The 7,401-nt window shown below is 40.0% G+C and overlaps 1 long non-coding RNA gene across 1 annotated transcript; it reads left to right on the top strand.

The window, feature by feature from the left end:
• On the top strand, window positions 1–6,609 carry LOC134809840 (uncharacterized). The gene is made up of 2 exons (XR_010156398.1): window positions 1–129; window positions 6,296–6,609. It is a non-coding gene; the product is annotated as an uncharacterized LOC134809840 (long non-coding RNA).
• The last annotated feature ends 792 nt before the right edge of the window (window positions 6,610–7,401 follow it).

The following is a 7,401-nucleotide window of genomic DNA, read 5'->3' as shown; positions in this document are numbered from 1 at the left end:
GGCTAGATGAAATCTTCACTCTTGCCAGAGCCATTCTCAATAAACATTTGCTGAAGAAATGCTTGCTACCTGAATGAATGATCAGAAGCCGGAAAAATCAGCTTTCAAAAGGAGCTTAGGAACAAGCAGGTCAGCAATTGGAGGTTGGGGGAAGGCTGGGAAATTGAGGTGGGTACCTTGGGGAAATAGGGAGGTACAGATAACAACTGCATTCTCCCAGTGTTTTCCTTCCTTCTCCTCCTCCTCCACTCCCTACTCCTGCTAGCCCTACTTCCCCTTCTCCCCATCCCCTTCTCCTTCTTCTCCTTTTTCTTTTTTTTGTTCTTGTTGTCATTCCTTACCCCTCTTCATTTTTCCCTCCTTTCTTGTCTTCCTTTGCCCCTGGCCTGGGCTGTGAAGCCTCCTGGAAGATCACCCCTCCTGCTCCACTAGTTTTCCTCTGTGTTTGCAATTTACATGCATTTGCCCCTCCTGTGTACATAATGCTAATGCTTTACTATATTTGCATAATGCTCCTAGACTTTCCTTCTGATCTTTCCCCTCCAGACTATCTTTTTTTTTTTTTTCCTTTTCTTTTAAGAATTCCCATGGAGGGAGGACTGGTTCCATCCTCCCTTCTCCCCACTAGCTCCTCCCCACCACTCCCCAAGGTTAGATGTTTCATAGTGATAGTAGCATATGTCAATTAGCTCTTCTGCAACTGGAAGCTTTTTCACCCTCCCTTACCCCATTTGAGCACTCTGAGTGAGATTAGTTCTGCAATAATGCCATGCTTTAAGCAGAATCACTGTAGGCAGTGTGCAACCTGGGAAGAACTTCCTGTTCTCCTTTAGTATTGTAGTTGAACCTCTGAACTGTATATAGTTGAACCTCTTCTTTAAAATCTTACAAATAAGAAAACAATGTAGTATATTTATTTTATAAATTAAAAAATACAGCATAACAACTATTTACATATCATTTACATTGTAGTAGGTATATAATTAATCTAGAGATGATTTAAAGTACATAGGAGGATGTGCATAGGTTATACACAAATACTATCCATTTTATATAAGGGACTTGAACATCCGGGGATTTTGATATCTGAAGGTGTCCTGAAACCAATCCTTCTGCTATATGCCTCAGATATGGAGAAACACTGTATTTAAAAGCCAAGAAAATGGTTACAGCAAAGAAAATGGTTACAGGACGATAGGCTGTTTTCATTGATACATCAGCAATTGCATCAAGGCTGTAACTCTAAAAGGGGGGCATATTCCATGATAAACAGAAACATATAACCTCTTTTTGCTATTCTAAATCAAAAAGCAATGATGTTTTTCTTTCCAAAAGCATAACAATGGAGTTGAAACAAGAATTTCCCTGGGGAACTTCTGATTGTCATTTCCTACAGAGAAAACCAAATATTGAAATGCATAGTTCCTTTTAAAGAGTTAAATAGCTTAGCTCGTGTATAAATAAAGCAAATCATCACTATTTTAGAAACTAAGAGCCTATGAAACTACCATTTTAAAAGCTCAAACGCAACTCAGTAATTTTATTATAAAATTTGCATTCTGACCTGGTACAAATGTAAAAGGAATTTAAAAGCATCTTCAAATTGTAGAGAACCAGGGAGATATAAGTATCATAGTATAGTTATATAATCTGGTGTCAAATGGAGATCAAATATAATAAGCCTAGTATTTACCCCTAATTTTAAAGTGCTACCCTTTGATATTACATTTAACTTAGGACAAATGGAAACACTGCCATCAATTTCAGAAGCCTTTCCAACAGAACTGCCAGAGCCTTCAGGCTTCTTTGGTGGGACAACGACGTGGCCAAGAAGTGGAAAGATCCCTGGACATTGGGATCTAGACACAGATGTGACACTAAAGTGCCGTGAGGCCTGGGAGAAATCACCTAATTGCTCAGGCCTCAGTTTCCTCCATAGAGGTGGGAGGAGTGGATATTGGGCCAGATCTTAATGTTTTATCGTCACAGATGGCTTTGGGAATTTAATGAAAGCTATGGGCCTATCCACCCCCACCCTTTTAGGGAAAAGACACCTTGATATATACACAGAATATTTTACATGCAATTTCAGGGTCTCATTTTCTGGCCATTAATGCCTCACAGGGACCATCAAGGGATTGTAGAGCTGCATCATCTCTCTGGTCCCTTGTTCTCTTTCCTATGCCTGTATACTGGGCCTCCTCAGTTTAACTGTGACCGAGGCTGGGCCACATCTTTCACTCTTTTGAGAACTCCATGATAGTGTTAAGGTTGAAAATATCCTTGGTAAAATCTTATCAAGTTTAAGGACCGGGAGTGGTGGCTCACACTTTTGTGAGGCCAATGCGGGAGGATCACTTGAGGCAGAAGTTTGAGACCAGCCTGGGCAACATAGCAAGACCCTGTCTCAAAAAAAACAAACAAAAATCTTGTTGAATTTAATGCATGTAAATATTCACCTGAATTCACGTATCTCCTGTTTTTGCTGAACTGTATTCTAAAGAGATAGAATCTAAGAATCCCAAGGAAGGAAAGTTCAGATCTCACATTCAGACTGAGTGAGCCTTCCTTGCAGACAAATTGAGTCATGTTCAACCCTAAAAAAATGGAAATCATATATATATTTTCTGAGGTGGAGTCTCGCTCTGTCTCCCAGGCTGGAGTGCAGTGGTGCAATTTCGGCTCACTGCATTCAGCACCTCCTGGGTTCAAGCAATTCTCGTGCCTCAGCCTCCCAAGTAGCTGGGATTACAGGTGTGTGCCAACATTCCTGGCTAATTTTTGTATTTTTAGTAGAGATGGGATTTCACCATGTTGGCCAGGCTGGTATCAAACTCCTAACCTCAAGTGATCCACCTGCATCAGCCTCCCAAAGTGCTGGGATTACAGGAATGAGCCACTGTGCCCAGCCAAAAATCATATTTATAATAGCCTTTTCTGAGAGGTCTGTCTACTCCTGCACAAAGAGTTTATATAGCTTTAGGTGAGTCCACTTTTTCATTCAAACAAACATTTATTGAGTGCTTATCATATTCTGCGCCCTGGAGTAGCACTGGGAATCCTAAGATAAATGAGATACGGTCCTGGATTCAAACAGCAGCTAGCGGAGTGGGAGAATATGATTAGAAAATTACACAAGGACTGTTTATTGCTTGGAATGGTGCATGTGAAACGGAGAGCACCCACCACTGCCTGAGACAGGCATCAGGGAGGCCTCAAACATTTTTTAAAGGATGAGTTAGAATTTTCCAGGCAACAGGAGAAGAACCTCTCGGACAGATGGCTGTGTAAGAGCCAGCGGTTGTTAGTACAGCCTGGGTGAGGTGTGGCTAGAGCTTAGCCATGTGTGCGGTCATGCTAGGAGGATGGGAGGACTATAAAGGGTCCCTACACATTTTGCAAGTAAATGGCATTTTAAAAATCTCATTACACATGACATATAGAGGGACAAGAACTTACTGAAGGATTTTCACCACAGTAGAGTGATATAATTGGTATTTTGGAAAGATGGTGTGAAGGATGGACTGGAGATGGGGAGGCTGGAGCAGGTTAACACACTTTAAGCACATCTCTTTGTAGATCCCCTTAAGAAAATATCCACTTGCCTGAGCACTATGCTTATACTTCAATTTTTGATGCTGACAAGCCTTTTTGTGCTAATTGGTAACCAGGGTTTGCTGGGAGGAATCTGACCTCATATCCATCCACTATGATTGGTTGGTTTTTATCCCCAGTCTTGATAAGATATCACATAAGCTTTTATACCTCACATTTGTGCCCACAAATATGTTTTAACTAATTGGTATAAAAGAGCTTGCAAATATATTGTGAATGTCAGCTTCAGTTAGCCTTAATTTGCCACCTCTGAAATGGTGGCCTGGGTACCACAGATGCTATAGGTTGGCTCAAATGTTTTAACACTTTAAACATTTTATTTCACTGGGCAAAACTTGACAGTTTTCTATCTTATAGAATTAGGAATGCTATTTATATATTACCAAGAGGATGCTCACTACATTGCCTCACCTTATTGGTTCTTTCATTCCACAAATATGCACTGGGCCCCTACTATATTCCAGGCAATGTTCAAGGCACAGTTGACACACTGTTGTGTAAAACAAAAAAGGTCCTTTATCAGGTGACAAGTGCCAAAGAGAATTCAAGTAGGTGATGGGATGGAGAGTGCCTCAGGATGATACTCATGAAGGAGCCATCCATGCAAACTGTCAGGAGGAGCACTGTAGGAAGAGGGAATAAATAGCTGGCGCAAAGATTTAGACTGCTCCCTTGTGGCTTGCATTCATTTCTGTTTATTTTGCCTTAAGATTGTTATGACAACCATACTCTATGCATTGGGAAATAATCTGTGGCTTCATACAGAAATGTATTCATCCCTCAATGGATGAGTATAACTAGTCCAAAATTTTTGCTCATAATCCTGGACTGGTATTGTCAATCAACCATTAGTTATTGTTAAAGGAGTAATTTCATAAAGAAATTTATAATAAAGTGCTTCGTATTGCCACATGTCAATACTCAGGCAGGTCTCCACTAGAAAGAATGAGAAGCCATCAAATGATTGCCCGTTTAGGTGGAATCGCTGTGCACGTGCAGGAATGTTGCAATAGTGGCTCAGATATAGCCAGTAGCTCCTCTAAGGGTGAGGTGATTTTCTGAAATAGTAAACATTTCTAGACAAATTTTGAAACAAAACAAAGTACATCCTTTTCTACATTGACACAGTCATTGCATTCCTGGAAAATTCCATGTAAGTACTTTGTATTTAATATATAATATTGCATAATGATCCAGGCTCAGATAATGATTGACAGGCAAAATGAAGGACCTTCTCACTATAATGGGATATCTAGCATTCCTGACCCTGCCTGCTAAATGCCAGTTACAGCCCCCCTTTCCAATCATTTCAACAATAAAAATTGCTCCCATGAAATTCCAAGCACTCCTCAGGAATGAGAACCACTGAGCCACTGGAAGGAGTTTGGATTTATTCAAAGTACTATGGGAATCCACTGGAAGATTTTATTCTGGGAAGTAACATAAACTGATTTGCATTTTTCAGAGTGCTCTGGATGTCGTGTGAGAAGTGATGGTAGCAGGGGCAAGAGTGGTGGCAGGGAGACTTTGGCAACAGATAACTAGCCTCAGGCAAGGCAGCAGGCAAGGCGCAGAAATGGAAAGAAATTCATAGATTAAGGATGTTTTCAGGGTGGAGGCAACAGGTTTTACTGATGGTGTTGATGTGAGATGAGAAAAGATTTTTGGCTTTAGCAACGGAGAGAATGATACATACCTTTATGGAACCTAGAAGAAATCCATGGCTTTTGTCTTCTTAATGTTTTTAAATTTAACATAGCCCACACTGAACTCATGATCCCCATGCCACTCTCAAGTTTGAGATGACAGCCATGTGGAGATGTCAAGTTAGATATATGAGTTCCTGTGAGATGCTTTGGCTGGACACACATCTGGGAGTCAATGGTACACAGAAGGCATCCAAAACCATGGGATTGGAGACGTGAGGTCACCTTGGGAGGGTGGGTGGATGGAGGAGAGAAAGGCAGCCAGGACAGAGCCTCGGGGACCCTCAACACTACTAAATGAGGCACTGTCTTCTATTAATTACTCCATTAAGAGAAAGACTGAGGTTTTTAACATTAATTTTAATGGGAATACTCAATGATTGATGACACCAGTTTTGGCTTATGAACAGAAATTTTGGAACTAATTATACTCATTTATCAAAGCATGAGGATGGACTTCTTCATGAATTTCAAATTATTTCCCAATGCATAGAGTATGGATATCATAATAATCTTATGATACCAAAGTAGTAATTAATGTTTGGATTAAGAGCAGGCTACATAAGGGAGGTCTTGGACTTACGGTCTCATGAAAAATTACAGATAAAGTCCATTAATCAGTATTTATTGGTCACCCACAGAACAGGCTGTGAAATTTTTCAGTTTAAAAATTACTTTCACATTTTCTAAGGGAATTTGATAGATTCAATTTTCTAAATTAAAAAAAAATTAACAGCCTTATTGAGGTATAACTCTCATACCATACAATTTTAATCTTTAATTTGAAGTGGTTACAGTGCATTTTCAAATAGACATATGTAAGTTAGAAACTGAATTACCCTGCCAGCTTAACAAAACATAAAACAGCAATTACTGTTTATTAGGCATCAACTTAGGTGACAGGTACGATAAGCAGCATTTAATTGATCCCAATCCTCCCAGCATCCCTGAAGAGTATATCTTCCATTTTACAGAGAGAAAATCCCACCTCAAAGGATCTGGAGAACTGGCCAGAGATCACCCCAGAAGAGAGTACAGGAGCCAGGATTTGGACGCAGGTCTCTCTGACTCAAATCCTTTTCTCTTTCCCTTACTGCATCCTCCCCCTCATCTCCTGAAAAATAGAAGCTGGATCCTGGAATACACACAGAAAACCCTCCACCCATTTTAAGGATACATCAAGATCAAAACTCATTGATATTGTAATCTTACTAGTTTGAACTTTAAAACATTTTACTGCCATGTGGGGACTGGCTTCAAAGAAATGTTTTAGTGGTGTTACGTTTAATGCCTTGTGTTGATGTAGAATTACATATCCTATAAATGTTAGGTTGGCTTATCTTGTCTCCTCCCTCTCAAAAGGACCTACGCCAATTTAAGTTTCTAAATATATTTAGGCAAGTGTTGGAGGGTGGGTAGGAAAATTAGTAGGGACATGAGTAAATGGATTTTACTAGGTACAAGTGAGTTAATATATGCTGACTGGAAAGGGTAGAATCTGCTGTGTACTTAGGCAGACACCCAGGGCAAAGTGGCTGCCAGTTCACCTAGTTATGAATCATACACTTCCAGAAGTAGAAGAGGAGACTTTGATGTCCTGACCAAAGGAGACAAAATTACACTACCAAAATAAATCCTTGCCTGCGAAGGACTAAAGAAGCATATGGGATGTGGAACTCTACAGAAAAAGAATGTCCAAAGTCACGGTGAAGCCACATACTGACTGTGAATTCCTGGTGGGGTGAAAGGATGACTAGCATGTGATTTCAGCAGCAACAGTGGGATGTGGGTGACAGTAAGAACTGAAGAACAGCTAGAATCTTTTGAGGTTAGCAGTGTTCTGAGGCCGAGGATGGGAGTCATGGGTCTGAGATCAGATGTAGAAATAATTCAAGGTAGTATAACTGTGGATGGAACCAAGAATAAATAAATTATTTTAATATTGGGAATGACAAGGGTAAGGGATGCCCTAAAAAGCAGCTGACTAGTCTGTAAATTAAAGGTGGGGTAGGGAATGATATAAATGAAAATTTACATTTGTAAGTACCCTGAGAGTAAAATCATTAGCAAATAAGATAAA

Source organism: Pan troglodytes, chromosome 3 (genome assembly GCF_028858775.2).
Source record: "Pan troglodytes isolate AG18354 chromosome 3, NHGRI_mPanTro3-v2.0_pri, whole genome shotgun sequence".
In the NCBI taxonomy this organism is placed as follows: Eukaryota; Metazoa; Chordata; class Mammalia; order Primates; family Hominidae; genus Pan; species Pan troglodytes.
The sequence above is the reverse complement of the archived record's forward strand: the minus strand, read 5'-3'. Positions and strand labels throughout refer to the sequence as shown.